Source organism: Limulus polyphemus, unplaced genomic scaffold (genome assembly GCF_000517525.1).
Source record: "Limulus polyphemus unplaced genomic scaffold, Limulus_polyphemus-2.1.2 Scaffold1117, whole genome shotgun sequence".
NCBI lineage: Eukaryota > Metazoa > Arthropoda > Merostomata > Xiphosura > Limulidae > Limulus > Limulus polyphemus.
The window spans coordinates 170665-188803 of NW_013666727.1; the positions used below are offsets into that span (position 1 = coordinate 170665).

General features: G+C 33.1%; 1 pseudogene; it reads left to right on the forward strand.

Moving 5' to 3' along the window:
* The first annotated feature begins 606 nt into the window (after positions 1-606).
* On the forward strand, positions 607-13754 carry LOC111086460 (annotated as a pseudogene).
* The last annotated feature ends 4385 nt before the right edge of the window (positions 13755-18139 follow it).

Below are 18139 nucleotides of genomic sequence, written 5' to 3' on the forward strand. Positions count from 1 at the left end.
CGTAGATATGTACGACTGTGTTGAATACACGTGTACTCACTTAATAGTAATAAAATTTATTGACCATATGAAAACCCTTTTGTGGATTAAAAACGTATTGATAAATAAACCTCCGGAAGACTGAATTTCTTGACCCTGAAATAGCTCTGGCCATTAAGCCCTCTTTGAAAAATATGGAGTAGAATTTTGGATTAAAATATGGGCTTAATGGCCGGGACCTATATATTTATATATAGTATATATATAATGTCAAATTAATAACAATGCGAAGAAAAAAGCATCTGAAGTTTGTGTCATCTTATCACAAAAAATAACTGGCGTATGCTGTTCTTTACAACAATGCATTGCTGTCTAACAAATAAGCCTAAGGATGGGCATTCACTGAAACATAGCAAAAAGCAATAAATATCTTTTTTTTTAATTTGTATACAGTGAATTTTTGTTATTTTAATTTTTGTTTGATACTGATATTGTTTTTTTAAAATTCGTTATTATATTGTATACCTTTAGATGGCGTTACACGTTACTGCTACAGCTTGGTAAAGCCATGCGCAAAGAATGTTTTAAAACCGGTTATTTCTGGCGTTTGTCGATCGGTGTTGTTAGTCTTAAGCTGTAAATGTAATACAGTGCTCGTTTCTGAAGTCATCATACAGACTAACGTAAACCTATGTCTGCCCAGAGTTTGATGTTGAGCTTGTAATCATACGTTTATGAACAAGTTATCCAAATGTCCTCTAAATTTACAGTCACTAAACCCGAGGGAAATCCTCTCCCTTCTGAAACTGGAGAATTTAACTATGGAGCGACATCACCAGCTACTTCATTGGCTGGAGTCGAACTTGAATCTAACGTTCGTACTCATACTTCCGAAGATGCTATTCTTGAAGATGGAAAAGTTTCTGGGTACGAAAAGAATATGTACCTTTACCACGAAGAAATTACAGAAAATCAACGAGTGGCCAGTCTGCTTAGTACCCTTGTTAATTACAACGTTACTATGCCACCAGTTACTGAAGGAAATGGAACCGCTGCCAAAGCTCCCAAAAAAGCCAACTTAGGAACTATTTCAGGTGTCTACTTCCCATGTATTCAAAACATTTTTGGAGTATTATTCTTCATTCGGTTAGTGTGGATTATTGGAACTGCAGGGGTAATAGAAAGTTTTTTTCTTGTACTCTTGAGTTGCTGTGTCACTTTCACTACATGTATATCATTGAGTGCTATTGCTACCAATGGCATTGTGCCAGCAGGAGGGTCGTACTTTATGATATCCAGAGCATTAGGCCCAGAATTTGGAGGAGCTGTTGGTGTTTTATTTTATCTTGCAACTTCTATTGCTGGAGCAATGTATATTACTGGAGCTGTCGAAATTTTTTTGTTGTATCTTTTTCCTCAGTTTTCACTTTTTGGAGACTTGGGTAAAGATCCAAATGTTATGTACAATAACTTCAGAGTTTATGGAACAATATTATTGATAATTCTGGGTATTTTTGTTTTAATTGGTGTTAAATTTGTTAGCTTTTTTGCTCCACTTGCACTTGTTTGTGTATTAGTGTCAATTTTTTTGGTGTATGTTGGTATTTTTGTTAATTTCTATGGAAGACAAGATTTGAAATTTTGTCTTTTAGGAAACAGAATGTTAAATAATGAAGAGTTTTCTGTATGCTCGAAGAACTCTAGTATTAGTGGATCATTATACCACATATATTGTAAACGTAATCATGTAAATGGCACTACTAACTGTGACCCTTATTTCTTAGAAAATGATGTAAAAGAAAAATTAGGAATTCCTGGTTTAGGTTCGGGTATATTTCACACTAATGTACTGGCAAGGTATAGATATAAAGGAGAAATTATTTCAGAATCTTTGAGTAGAGAGTCACCCAGTTCATATGGTACAGAAACATATAATCAGATTTTGGTTGATATTTCTTCATCATTCACAGTTTTGCTTGCTATTTTTTTTCCATCCTGTACAGGCATTATGGCTGGTTCAAACAGGTCTGGAGATCTTAAAGATGCCCAAAAATCTATTCCTACTGGCACTTTAGCAGCACAAATCACAACTTCATTCGTTTATATTTCGGGCGTTCTCCTATTTGCTGGGTCTTTTGACAATCTGTTTATACGAGACAAATTTGGTGAAAGTGTAAGTGGACAGCTAGCTGTTGCTAATCTGGCCTGGCCTCACCCAATGGTAATTGTAATTGGTTCACTATTTTCAACAATTGGAGCAGGTTTGCAGTCATTGACAGGTGCTCCACGTCTGATGCAGGCCATTGCCAAAGATGAAATTATACCATTCCTAAATTGTTTTGCGTATAGCTCTTCCAGAAATGAACCAGTATATGCTATCTTTTTAACTGTAGCTATTTGTGAGCTTGGAATATTAATTGGAAACCTGGACTTTATAGCACCTGTTTTGACAATGTTTTTCCTGATGTGCTACATGTTTGTTAATTTGGCTTGTACTCTGCAATCTTTACTTCACACTCCAAACTGGCGACCACGGTTTAGATATTATCATTGGACTCTGTCTTTGCTGGGTGTAATTTTGTGTTTAGTTGTCATGTTTTTATCAAGTTGGTACTATGCACTAGCAGCCATGATTATTGCTGGCTGCATCTATAAATATATAGAATTTAGAGGAGCAGAGAAGGAATGGGGTGATGGTATTCGTGGACTTGCATTGTCAGCAGCTCGCTTCAGCTTATTACGTCTTGAAGTAGGTCAGCCTCACACTAAAAACTGGAGACCTCAGATCTTACTGCTGTGTGAATTAAACGAAGATTTGACCCCTCGTTATCCAAAACTTATCTCATTTGCTGCTCAGTTGAAAGCAGGAAAAGGCTTAATTCTTGTTTGTTCTGTGATAAAAGGCAACTATGCAGACATGTATGGTGAAGCTCAAGCAGCTAAACAATCTCTCAGAAAGATCATGACTAATGAAAGAATCAAGGGTTTTGCTGAAGTTGTTGTGAGCAGAAATACCACAGATGGCATTAGTCACTTCATTCAGACAGCTGGCCTAGGTGGACTGAAACATAACACTGTTATCCTTGGTTGGCCAAATGGATGGAAGCAATCACCCAGTGAAGGATCATGGAAAGATTTTGTTGATACCATTCGCCTTGTTTCTGTCAGTAGAAATGCTATTCTTGTACCCAAGGGAGTGAATGTGTTTCCTGAAAGTAATGAAAAAAAATTGGGACACATTGATGTGTGGTGGATTGTCCATGATGGTGGTCTTCTGATGCTTTTACCATTTTTACTTCAACAGCACAAGACGTGGAGAAATTGCAGATTGAGAATTTTTACTGTTGCTCAACTAGAAGACAATAGTATCCAAATGAAAAAAGATCTTGCTACTTTCTTGTATCATCTTCGTATTAATGCTGATGTAGAGGTGGTTGAGATGGTGGATAGTGATATATCATCATACACATATGAACGGACTCTAATGATGGAACAACGCAGTGAAATGGTTAAACAGCTGCAGCTTACTAGACGTGAAACTTTGCAAAGTGTGCAGTCAGCAATGGAAAATAGACAACTTTCACGGCGTCTTTCAAAGAACAGGGTTAAATTTGGTGTTAGTGAAGTCCCATATGAAGAAAATGAACTTCAGCCCATTACAAGTCTTGGCAACAGTACAGATGGACAAGTTTCTGTACCACATATAAGTGAACAACATGAAAATGATACTGTCACTACAGAGGGGCAGTTACCAATACCGATCATCTTTACACGTAGTCCTGATCATGTGTCACAGAGCTCTCCTAAAGATGTTTCTGGAACTTCATCACCCCAGAAGGAACCTGAGCAGTCATTTGAAGAGGAACCAACTGCACACCAGAAAACCAACAACTCCTTCAGTAAATTAATGTCAGTTAAACCAGATGACACCAACGTTCGACGAATGCACACAGCAGTGAAACTCAATGAAGTAATTGTTAGCAAGTCTCATGAGGCACAGCTGGTCATCATCAACTTACCAGGACCACCGAAAATGCAGAAAGGAGAAGAGAACTACATGGAATTTCTAGAAGTGTTAACAGAAGGATTAGACAGGGTCTTAATGGTACGAGGTGGAGGAAGAGAAGTTATCACCATATATTCTTAAAGTGTAAAGTTACTTGTCTATAATCCATTAGTCTTATTCACTTATTTTAGGATTAACCGTTAAACATACATGTTCATGCCTGTAAGTTTACTCTGTTTAGTTTTCTTTGAATCTGCTAAAATCATGCTATTTGTTTGCACTTACTAGTCAATATTGCATATTTAATAAGAGAGGAAATAAGTAAGTTTAGTAAAACCTCTTTCATACTTTTTTTCTTTGCTGATAAAAGTGTATAACTTTTAAACAAACAAATAGAGAAATTGAGTGTTAGAATAAATTGTATTGCATTTTTGAAGTGTAAATGAATTTGAAGGAAAAAATACATGTTTATGTTATTGAACATCGGGTCCAGCAATAATCTGGTAATGCTGTGCTAAAGACAAGAGTAATGGATTTGTTAGATAGTGTGTTTTCTTAAGTGTTTGATAAAAAATAAAATGTAAATATCATACACATTTATAAATATATCCGTAATGTTGTGGTATACCTAAATGTTACTTTTTTGTCAGTATTGATTGGAAAATTACGGGTAAATGGAGTTAGTTTATTTTGTCAGTCACATCTTTAATTTATTAACCATTGTTTTTAAGATAAAAATGTGCACAAAAGAAATTCAGAAATTTCTAGTCTACACAACTTTTTCATTATATAGTAACACTTAGGATAAAATACTCTAAAAAATTTTGTTTGCTGGTTATGTGATTGATTTATTTTGGAACTTCTAGGTGATATATTTAAAAATACTACAAAGTATATACATGTTAAAGCTTTTAGAATTTAGGCAATGTTACATCTTATATTCCAATACTTGATGTGATATGTGTATTTTAACATAAATATTTAAATTTAAAGTTCTTAGATATATTGGGCACAATCAGCAGTTTCTGTGTTCCAGTATATTAAGATACACACACACAAAAAAAATATAATATTACTCCAGAGAAATATTTTATTTATTACTGCCCATTATATTGCCAAGAGACTTAATTAGGAACACAATCCACACACATACAGTAACTTAGAAATGAAGCTGCTAGGAGAAGATGGGACAGTAAGAAAAAAAAACAAACTCTGGAATAATAAGGTTTTAATTCTTGCTTCCTTTAAAGAATGATATTGCAATTCCAGTCAGCAGTATATATATAATTTGAAAAATGCAAGCATATTAAGGTGTATGTTTTTAAATTATTTTTTGTCAGTCAAGCTGGCTTATTTTACTGGCAGGATATTGAGACAACTATGTGTGTGTTTAGATTCTTGTTTTTAAAAAGTCTTCACATCTTTGCTGCTGAAATTTCAACTTTCATAGATTCCTTCAGAAATTTTAATTTTGAAGAGTGGATTTAATTTACTGTTGACCTAACAAGTACTTTCTGCAAGATATTTCATTAGTGATGCTCATCAAACTTATAGCTTGTGATTATCATGGTAAAGTTTAAAGTAGGTGTGCAACAAAAGTAGATGCTGTGATGTACAGCTCCTGCCCTTTTGAAATTGAGGATGAAGTGAGAGCTGAGTGATGTCCAAAAATGGCTTGTGTATTTATATAAAATATCTGAGATTGGCAGCTATTTTTGCAGGATTTTTTTTATCTAGTTGGGGTGGGGTTTTCACACAAAGTGAACATTTTGAAAAGCAATGGTAAACCACCACCTTGACAAATTCACTGATACAAGAACAAGTGAAATAAACTTTTTTCGCACTCCCATTATTAAATGAAAATGTTTATTTGCATTGTATTGTAAACTACAATTCTTTCATCAACTAAAGTGATCTACAGTCAGCAAACTACTCCTGGATGACTGTTATAAAGGAAGGAAATTTAATTCATAGCCATTTTGTTTTCTGTCACTTATGTAAGAAGAGAAGAAATATTAAATGTCATTTATCATTACTTACTTCCAGTGCCAAATCAATCATATATATTTATTTATCTGTTGGAACTTAATATTTTACTAATATGATTAATCTTTAAACACACAAACACCTGTGTATAGTGCACTGTATGTTGTAGTTAATGTTCAGTATATGTTTTGTATTAGTAAATCCAACAACTTTTATTTTGTTAGGATATGGTTAACATCTTTAATGTATGGATAAATCTATGCTTTATTTATTTTATCACTTTTGTATTATTTATTTGTTTTTATATAATGCCTTGTTAAGAGTAAAAAAAAAAATGTTTAATCAGTAAAGTGTTACCATTTTATTTTTATTTCATTTCGTTATCAAATCCATAGTTATATTCGCCAAATGCCATCACCAATTTCCTAATCATTTATACCTGTACTTTCATACTAGACAGTATTAATTTTTATAGTTACCTCAAATCTCTAACTACGTTGTGAGCAGCATAAGCTGTAAGCTCCCTGCAAAAAATAAATAAAAATAATCAATTAACATTATTACACAAATTACTATGTGTAATCATTTTGAATGCCTCTTTATTTTCTAATATGATGGTCGTAGGGAATCTTATTGTTATAACATTTAATCATGAAAACTTAAACCATTATATAGTTATATATATAGTATTTCATATTAATGAATCACACCATTTGTTTGGAACTGCTATTATAACTAGAATCTGCTTGGTCACCAACACAACCTATTCATGAGTAAGCCAATTACTAAAGGTTCTAAATCTGTGTGTTTCCTCGCATGTGGGTATTAAAGCAGTTTTATCTTACACCCTTACTTCAGTTTGATCAACACAGAAGGCCGTGCGTGTTTCATTATTTTCACCACTAACGATAAGGCTGAAAGGCATGAGCTTGGAAGTAGTGAACAGGTCATTCATCTTTATTTTGTGACTAGTAAGAAATGGTTACTCCATAACCAAACGCTCTGCTAAAGCAACATACGAGATTAAACTTCTACATACTGAGTTTTTTGGGTTTTTTTCTTTGTTAAAGCAAGATGTAACTCTCATCTCTTACAATATCCATCCTTCGGACACATCTTGTTTAGGTAGCGAAAGTGAATTTTTATAACCATATAATAATCACTTACATATGGCTTGAAATTTTTCGAAAAAAAAAAGATTTGTAAAAATAAATTTGATAAAATCAGATTTTATATGGTAGTTGGAAAGTATCCTATGAACTGCTCGTGCCTTTTGGCTTGTTTGAAGACGACGTTTTGGAACCTGTGCTGATTGAGACCCTATCGGCACAGAAGTTGAAATATCTCCAAACCAGCCAAAAGGCACGAGCAGTTAATAGGAAGTCATTCGACATTTGTATGTGCTATTTCAGTGAAAGTTAGTTTGTATTAAATAAAATTTCACCCTTACTAATCAGTAGTCGATATGGCCGTGCCTTACCTAGCATTGCATGACAGTATAATCTCATATTCACAAGTACAATTTAGAAAGATGAGCTATTATTGTTTCAGGCTAAGCTTGCTCTGTACTACGTAACATGGTGTTATGTAACTGCTGATATATTAAAACAACAAACCCTTGGTCACATGAGAAGAATCTCAGATGGTATATACATCGGATTTGTTGAATATTTTTTAATGTTTGTTCCTGTAACATTATAGGTGAATAAAATAGCATTAATTAACCTCACGGGACGTTATTCTAATCGATTATACAACATTAACGAACGATATTTAACCTCGAATAGTTAAATATTATCGATCATTCACTGTCACAGGCAGGGATTTCTTAGCAACTTTGTTCTCGACAAAAAACGTTGATCGTAAGAAATATATGGTATTTTAAAACTGATCGTGACACTGAACCTTTCTTTCACACTTTGTATTTTTCTTCTGGAGTAGGTAATAATGGAAGTGGTTTTCGTTCGTTGCAGTTCTCGCTTTGATGTATGCTTGTTATGGAGTAGGTGTGAAATATCATGGAAACACTTACTGCATTCTCACATATAGGCTTTAAGTAACCGTTCATTTTCTTGCTTGAGCATAGTTTGCCTGTAGTTTAGGTCTGGTATTGCGTATTTCGGTTAATAGGTATCGGTCAGAAATTTGACAATTACATGCATTTTCGCATTTAAATTTTCATGTAAATATCACCGCATATCTTTTCAGAATGCAACAAACACTCGATCATGTTTCTTCCTCAACCAATAAGTAGAAATTGGTTATATACATATATATATATAAGGGAAGCTTAGCGAGTAAAATGTATTGCAGTGTGATGATGATGTGGCTAAAAATACAACCAACTCCACAACAACGGTTGAAGATCCTCAAAGCTGTAGAGAAAAATGCCATTTGTTGGGAATATTCATTTTCTGTGGTCTACTTTTGTCGAATTGGTTCATCTTTTCCCCCTTTTTTCCCTTAACAATGCAGAGAATAAGTTACAAAAATGTTGCTACTAAAGTCGATTTACAGACTTTCGAACCTCTCTTTGCTTTTTCGTTCTTTCTTATTCACATAAGATTCACAAATTCTTAGCTCTAGCATGATGTCTCCGCCTTATTAAAAAAAATGTATTTCAATAATAAAATGTTTTCAATTAATGTTAAACTAGCTGTAGTTGTGGAGGAAGGGAAACCTTAATGTTTCATAAGCAGAAACAAACCAGATTGATTTTAAAGAAGTGAAATATTTACCTGCTGTTTTTCTTTAAGTCAAAATAATGATGATCAGAGGGAGAACAAGAATTTCTCATTAAATGTGCTTTATCTTACTACATTTCGTCGTAAGTACAGTTTATGTTGGAAGTAAAGACAATATTGGTATTGAACCTATTTTTATTATTTGTGATGATAAGTGATATTTAAAATCCTGGTTGCGCCATACGTTCAGTAACAGTTTATTATTTTATATATATGCCTGTTTATTGTGAAAAGTACGTTAAAACTAACGAAGTTTTTCCTCTCCTCTAAATTTCGACGGGAAAAGAACTTGAAGTACCAGTCTCTCACTCTAAATGTCACTTATCACTTAAATAAACTGGTATTAGGTAATTTCACTCCTCGTTAGTGATCTTGGACAAAGGCAAGTCGAAAAACAAAACTGGATTTCTTGTAGTAGTGGTCTGTAAAGATAGACACGAACATTTTTCTCCGAAGTGTATAATTTTGCTATATATATAGAACAAAACAAACCTACATTGTCATTAGCAGCATGAGTAATCCATAAGAATTGGAGTAGAGGAATTAAACATTAGGTAAATTAAATATATGGGTCTTTATAGTTGTGTTTATTTGTACTTACCTATAAACATTCTGTAGGTACTAATATTAACTTATGATCAAAGTTTCTGCTCATAACTGAAATAAATGTACTGTTCTTACTTATAAACGTTAGAATGCATTATTTTATTACAAGTTACAATTTTTACAGTAAGAACGAGTTGTTTTTCGAGCAGGTGCTGTAAAAGCTGTAATTTGTAATAAAATAATACTTAATCAGTAAGTAAACTCAAAATGAAACGTAATTAGAATGCATTATTCCATTAGTTGAGTACAGTTGTTGTCAGCGATATTTTCGGCAGTAATCCCAATACTAGCTTACGAGTTTTAGAGTAATCCTAAATCTATACAGTAATCTAACAATAATAAATAACTTTATCATAAGACATTATAATAATAATAATTAAACATAATAAAGAAAAAGTACGCTAATAATTTTAACCAATATTGTTAATGAAAGTATCATTTGCAGACTTGGATATATTCAGGTTCTTGCTTCATTATTTTATCTTGAAGCTGACATCGGGGGTAATGCACATGTCATGATGTCAATGAGCATGCTATATATAGACGTTTTGATATAGATATATTCCACGAACACTCCATTTAGTTGTATGAGAGTTCTTGGAATAGACTGTGCTTGGAGAAAACTTTACAAGATTCAGTGGTATTATTTAAAGTGTTGTACATTGTTTTTGTAATAGTTTTTTTATTGCATCATCTTAATATTACTATTATAATCAAACCAAATGAAGAGAAAACTGTGGTTCTTTCGTAAGGACTTGTTAGCAGTACTCAATAATGAGAGTCTAAAGTTAGAAACAAAAAACACATGCAGGATTAATTCGAAACTCAAAAATCCTGATTAAATAAAATACAATGCTCTGTGATCTTTATACCGTTCGAGATTAGTGAATTTTTTTTAACTTCTAGAACATCTAAAGAGTCGTAAATATATTACTCCGGGGTTTAAATAATTAGTTGAATAATTTTTTACCATTCTACCCTATTAATTTTAAACACACATTATTTAAGAAAATTAAGTTGATTACTCTTATTTATGTAATGTATACTAGCATAATGACGTCAGACAACTATTTATTTGATGGAAGTGATAATGAAGCGGTAAATGTTCAATTCTAAGAATCCGTGAGTGAAAATGCTATAGAGTGATTATTTTACAGTCCTTTAGGGTAGTGGCGTAGTCTGACCTTAATTGTTGCCCAGGCACCATCAGGACATGCTCACATTGCAGATATCAGTATGATCTGGTAAATTTACTTATATATATATATATATATATATATATTACTTATTTAGAACGTGGCTGACTTTATTTAATTGCACCAAAACAACCAGTGGCGGATCCAAGATTTTAGAGGGGGGCGACATTATAGCTTATATAATATTTGTTGAGAAAACTAACTTCCTAAAAGCGCTTACTTTCCACGTAATAGATTTCACAACGTGTGTTTTCAATACGGGCAGAGAAGTATAGTCGAAAGTACTCCTTTTTCCAAATATATTTCGGCTTCACTTTTCCCAGCCTTAGAAGGGTAAATATTCGAGATCAATAGTTGGCAACTAGACGCGTGCATTGTCAGCCAGCCTATCAACCTATAATGAGGGGCTCAAAGAAATTTGAATAGCACTCCTTAAAACTGCTTGCAAATTCATTATAAAAGTAGAGACAGAAGAACGCTGATACCCCCTCCCCCTCGTGAGCAAAAATTAGAGCAATACTTTGTAGTACTCTTCACGTGTACACTAAATTTTCTATAGAAGCCCCCCCCCCCCTCCCAGCAATCTTGAATCTTCGCCAAAAAACACACTCAAAAAATGTTTTATAAACAACTAGCTACGTTGCCTGTTCTACGCCCGGGAAGTAATCTTACACTTTAAAGGATATAATTAATTGCGTATCAAATTAATTCGTTGATTATTTCTCCCCCGCACTACTTTTACTACAACAAACTCGTTTTTCTCACTTCAGTTTCTTTATCGGTCAACAATTTATGATCGCTCAATGAGGCCCGGTCTTTCGCTATGCCACTGCACTCTGGTGGTGACAGTACTCTCCTATACATTCTTCTACATGCATGTAAGTGTAGTAGGAAAGCCACTGCTGTTTGTGTTTTATTCTGTATCAGATTCCCGAACTTATATCAACGTTCCTTGAATCACCTGTCTTCCAAAGGTGCTTTGTTAAGCTTCCATAAGACCAGTTTCTTAAAATCATGGCGTAATGAAAGAGACTTTCGAAATGAAGGAATATTTTTACACTATCACGACATAAATAAAAAGCTATTGTATATACAATGGTCAGTAATATGGAGTAACTTGAAACTATATATATTCCTAAACTTTGGACAAATTGTATTCAAATTACATTCTAAAGTTCTGAATTTAGATTTTTATTAATCATTTTGTACTCTGTACGCATAACCTCTTTAGTTCTTTTTTTATAACTTAAAGCTTCGTTTTCTAACTTATCAGTTAAGATGAATCTCTGAATTTTAAACTATGTTTTTGTTTGATGAAAAAAAGTCTTGTAAGAAGTCCATTATTTTAGTGAAATTTGGATGTAAATTTGAAAAGAAAAAACATTCATATCAAATGGTACACTTTTAAGAATATTGATCTAATTTATGCTTGGATGCCATTTCAGAAATAATAATTATTATTCTAAATAAATCCGAACTTATAACTATAATTAAGATGTAAGAAATATTAAATATTTGAGAGCCAGGGCAATTTCATATTCTGACAAAAAGTGAGGAATTGTTGGGTTTAAGGTTCGTAATTTATTGCGTACTCATGTAAGATTCCGCGAGTTTAGCTTAACTTGTATAATTGAGTTTAACTCTTCCAACACGGATAGAATGGTGTGTGCTTACTTATTATAATTACGGGAATATAACCACAGTTCGGGGAAATGTTGAAAGCAGCACTGCTGAGGCACACGGTGTAACCATATGACATGCATAATTGTTAATTTCATTGGATAAAAGTCGTACACGTAAGAATTCAGTAATAAAATTCGTCTTAGAATAGTTTGTACTCTTTGCTACCAAGTCTCGGGTGTTCCAATTGTAACTTGAATATTGTTGTTTATATATTGTTTTGGCAGTCCTGCAATTAAGGCAGCCTTTTGTGCTTTGCGTGAAGGTTTTGAAAACAAAGTCACGAAAAGAACCGTTTCTACAATAGTTATAGCCACAAATATTACTTAATATGAACGGTACGTGCTCGAATGCCCCCCCCCCCCCAGTGGCATAGCGGTATATCTGCGGACTTACAACGTTCGAACCCGGGTTTCGATACCCGTGGTGGGCAGAGCACAGGTAGCCCATTGAATAGTTTTGTGCTTAACTTCAAACAATCAAACAAACGTGCTCGAATTAATACGTCACAGGTATGAAAGTTATCATGCAGCTCTTGCATGACTGCATGAACTCGTTGTGTTTAGTAGTGATTAGAATGGTATTAAAATTATATATATATGTTTAATTCTTATTGTATGACGACCATGTTTGTTTTAACTAGGACTGTGTTTTTTTAACACTAACATTTATTTAATTATTTTTCTTTATTGAAAAATTGTTTGCGTATAAGAATTTATCCTGACAACACACGAAGTTTACATTTCGACTTGCGAAGTACTAATTCTAAATTCCACCTGCGCTATCTTGGTGTCTGTTTAACACCCGTTGCTCAAGTTTAAGACATCGCTGCTCAAACTGGCCAAGAACAATTAATCATAAAATTAAACTTTGATATAATATTGTTAGCGTGTTTATATGTTGTAAGAAAAACAGTATACTGAGAAGAAAGACAAAAAAAAAAATATTTTATAGAAATTAGCCAACTTCTGTGGTTGTAGCTCAAACAAATATACTGACGTCATTACTAAACTTCCTTTATTATCTAGGATAATATTTTTTACACATAGTAACATTTTTAAATCTTACTGAAGAATAAGATTTTAAAGAAGTTGTATTCTATAAAGTTTGGTTAGATGATAGACCAACACTGCTACTTTCAAATCCAGCTCGTGTTGTCATGATGAGTTTCTTGGTAGGCCAACACGTTACTGTCTAACTCAACTCGTGTTGTCATGACGAGATTCTTGGTAGGCCAACATCTAGCTCATATTGTCATGATGGGTTTCTTGGTAGACTAACACTGTTACTCTCAAACCCAGTTCGTGTTGTCATGACGGCAATCTTGGTAGGTCAACACTGTTACTTTCAAACACAGCCCAGGTTGCAATGATGAGTATATCTTGATAAAGCAGCACTGAAACTCTCAAATCCAGTTCGAGCTGACGTGGTGGTATTTTTTTTTTTTTTGTATTCGTTTGCTTTCAACTTTATCTCTAACTGAGTGTTTAATATATTTGACAAAGTTAAAATTACAAGGCAAAATACTCTGTACATTTGAAGGTAAAAAGAAAATCCGTCTCCCGCGGTGTTTCTTCAAAAGTATTTGTAGTACTAATTTTCGAAGTATTTTCACAACTGATCTTGTAATTTTGAATATAAAAAAAGTGAAATCAAAATATCTTAAGTATTTTTAAATACAGTTAAACGTGCTTTAAAAGTCAATTATTATTAGTTTGCTAAAAGCTGTTGAACAGTGGACTGACTAAATTAAGCTCATTAGTCATTATATACCTTGACTAAAGTAAAACCAATGTATGCATTTTTTTTCGTGTTATTATCGTATCTGTATAAATGTATATTGAACTAGTTTTAATTATTATGTATATATATATATATATATATAAATTAACTAGAAATATATAATAAGGCATACCATGTTTGTAAATGTTCATATTGATGTATTTTATCACTTTAGATGTTATATTTGTTGAGTATAATTCACCCCGCTTCTCTACACCAGTTATTCAGTTTTGATCTACGCTTAAAAAGAATATTTGTGTGTTTTTTAGTTAAATGTTAGATATCTGAAGTAGAAACTTTAAAATGACGCCGTATTTTATGTAGTACATATAATTGATGGGATACATTAGACTTTCAATTTTGATGTTATAAGATAGAAAACTTAAATGTTTGTATGTGATGTGTACTTTGTTTGTACCCAGTATATGTAATATGTTAATAAATGACTATAGTAAAGTCAATCCAAGAAAAGTTTTGTTACATACCATTTTCACAACAGGCATCAATAATAAGACACTTAAAAATATGGGCGATAGTTTGTACTGACAGAATATGTAACGAGGGCAAATTGAGTATTATAAACATATTCATGCGTATATATGAATAGTTTAAAAGGTAGGAAATTTTCATAGGCTTTTCAAGGAAGTAATCCAATAAACGTTTATGTTATATAAAAGGTATACAAGTTTGAAGCTTCAGATCTTAACAACTTGAACTTACATCCCTAAATATTTGACAGGACAGGAGAGCTAAAGTAGAAAAATAAGGTCTCAGAAATTTAGCTGAGACTGTAATTTAATCTCTCGGAGGATAAAGACCTGCTTATTTACAAAGGACACCTTTTCTACATCTTTTTGAAGTGTAAAGGACTAGTTATTTACAAAAAGAAAAAAACTTTTTCTAAATCGTCTCGGAAGATAAAGAACTGGTTATTTACAAAGGGCACATTTTCTACATCTTTTTGAAGTGTAAAGGACTAGTTATTTACAAAAAGAAAAACTTTTCTAAATCGTCTCGGAAGATAAAGAACTGGTTATTTACAAAGGGCACATTTTCTACATCTTTTTGAAGTCTAAAGAACTTGCTATTTGCAAAAAAAAAAAAAACTTTTTCTACGTCATCTCGGAGGATAACGGACTGGTTATTTACAAAGGACACTTTTTCTACATCTTTTTTGAGGTGTAAAGGACTGGTTATTTACAAAGGACACATTTTCTACATCTTTTTGAAGTATAAAGGACTGGTTATTTACAAAGGACGCTTCCCTATATCTTTCAAACAATTTTTGAAACCTTTATTTTTCATACATTCCATTTTTTTTGTATCGCCAAATCTTTCCATATTAAACAACATACACAGAAAATGCGTTATTTTATTTTTACAACTACGCATTCAAAATCAATTTCAATAGTCTTGCGTTTAAGGTATCTAAAGTTTTCAACAATTATTGAGCGTTCTTGGGTATGGGGACTGTTCAGGTTAGCTCAAACTATTTTACGGTATGAAGTTTTTTTTCTCTCTCTCTCTTTCTAATACCGCTGGGAGAAACATTCACAAACTTAATTTAAAGTTTCTATTGTTAAAAAGAAAATATACAATAGGGACAACAAGCCCTTTTAATTTGTGTTTAAACGCAAAAAGTACATAATGTACTATCTACAATGTGCCCTGCACCGGAGTTATTAGCCATGAAGTTTATCGCTAAGCCACTTTAATCAAATACTAAATTTTTGTATTGTTCATGGGTTGTTTTTGATGTATTTCTTGTTGTTAGGTGAACGATTAGTTTGTAATTAAGCACAAAGCTACACAATGGGCTATCTGTGCTCTGCCCACCACGAGTATCGAAACCCGGATTCTAGCGTTGTAAGTCCGCAGACATACCGCTGTGCCACTGTGGGGCTAGGTGAACAAATGAAATTGCTTTCTTGTATTTGACGTTTATTTATTTATTTACTAACTAACGGAAACCAAATCCGTAAGTTCAGAAAAAAAAAAAACTCGAACTATAAATAAAGTAGCCAGAGCGTGGCCTGGTTGTTAACTTGCTGGGTTACTGGTCTGAAGGGCCAGAGTTCGGTCCGCGATGTATCAACAAACACGCTCTGTTCTTTCAACTGTTTTAGGGAGGTTATAATTGTAACAGTGAATTGCCCATATTCTATTCGGTTACAAACAACTTTGTATGTGGCATGAACTGATGATTGGATACCTTCTCTCTAGTCATTAGTTCTAAATTAGAGGTGACCAGGCTGAACCTAGGGGTCTCTAATACGGCCGTTTAGCCTATCTGTCGCTTAGGGTTCGTTTAAGTTGAAAATACTCAAAAATTTAAATACCGGAAAATTCTTGTTTCTTTATTTGGATGAAAATTAGTTTTCTAGTCCTGATGAAATTAGAAATCACGTGGAGATATTCAAACTCGATAAAAAAAAAAGAGATTGTGTTGGCTCAAACATTCAGGGCTTTCATAACCAGTTTAGCTGTACTTCTACTGAAGTATCACTGTTCTTCTTTTATATTTTAAGTTGCTTGTATGATAATAAACATTTAAACCATTGCTTTTACTTAACTCTCAAACATAACCCGAATATGTATCATGTCTGACAATTTTTCAAAATAAGAATAACCTGTCACTTTGATCTAAAAAATAATTATTATTATCCAAAACACGTTAAATGTTACTATAATTGAACTGGTAAAATATTGTTTTGTGAACTGATGTGTCTAGCTCAATAAAACAAATGTTCTAGTTTCTATCAAACGTATATAGATATTATATTACTTGAATTTACAAAGATTAAAGTAAGCATGTAATACAATTACGTCATTACTATTTTACTCCGAACTTTAGTGTTAACTTTAATATATATATATATATAAGCACAATAAAATTTTGAGCTTTTTTTTCCAGTCTTCGAGGACTGATTAAGGCAGATTCATTGAAATCCATCAATGCAGCATTATTCAGAATGTTCCAATACGACAATGGACCAATACAAATCACCTTTAATATAGAATACCGTCATTTTTTACTGCTGACATGATATCAAAGCATTTTCTAATTAGCCGTCAAGCACAAAACAGTACGATTGGTATCTTTATTCATCATTCCGTTGTATAAATCTTTTATTCCAATTTCACGCTCAAGGAGCCATAAGATTAAATGCCTTTCTAAGATAGGGATGCTTTCGAAGTCACTAATTAAAAGGAAAGTAGGATACAATGAAATGAGTTCGAATGGTACTTAGACATTAATGTTACATAGTTTATCACTTCGAATAAATTGGTTTCACCAAAGAGCTTACAGGTGCGTGCTATCCTTCCTAGGTCGAACTGTTGGTTCGAAAAAAATATATATATATCGTATTAAACGGATCTTTAACTGGTTATTCTGGTAGCAGCTCATCATTACTTTTCTTCTATTTACTCTATTACTAAATGTTTTTCGCACTACATATAATGTGGCACATAGAACATACTCAGTTATAAACTATATCTAATGTAGTGCATAGAACAGACTCAGTATAAACTATATCTAATGTTACATGTAGAACATAGTATAAGCTACATCTAATGTGACATGTAGAACAATATAAACTACATCTAATGTAACATGTAGAACATAGTAAAAACTATATCTAATGTGACATGTAGAACATAGTGTTGCGTCAGCGAGTCACATGACCACCGTGACGCAACGTTTCTAGAACTATCATGTACTTTGGCGAATGTTCAAGTTCTTACTAGAAATAGGGTACGCTGGTATATAAAAGAGGGGAAGGTAATGTGTGAGGAGAATAGTGAGTAATTGATCTGCGGTCAGAGTATTATTGACGTTCGTTGCTATAGCGTTTGTTTAGCGCGATTGTTGAAGTTGAGTGTATCGGTTAAGTTATATTAGGAAAGAATAAACCAGTTTTATTAAGTAAAGACTTGTGTCGCTTAAGTTTCGTCGGTACGAAGTTACGGAGAGTTAATTAACAAACGGAGACGTAACAAATTGGTGTCAGAAGTGGGATAAAAAAAATGGAAACGAGAAGCGGCAAATCAAACTACAGCATAGCAGACTTGATGGCTGCAATACAAGAGCAGCAAAAGAAACAAGAAGAACGAGAAATTAAACAAGAAGAGAAATTACGGCAGTTGTTAGAGGAAAA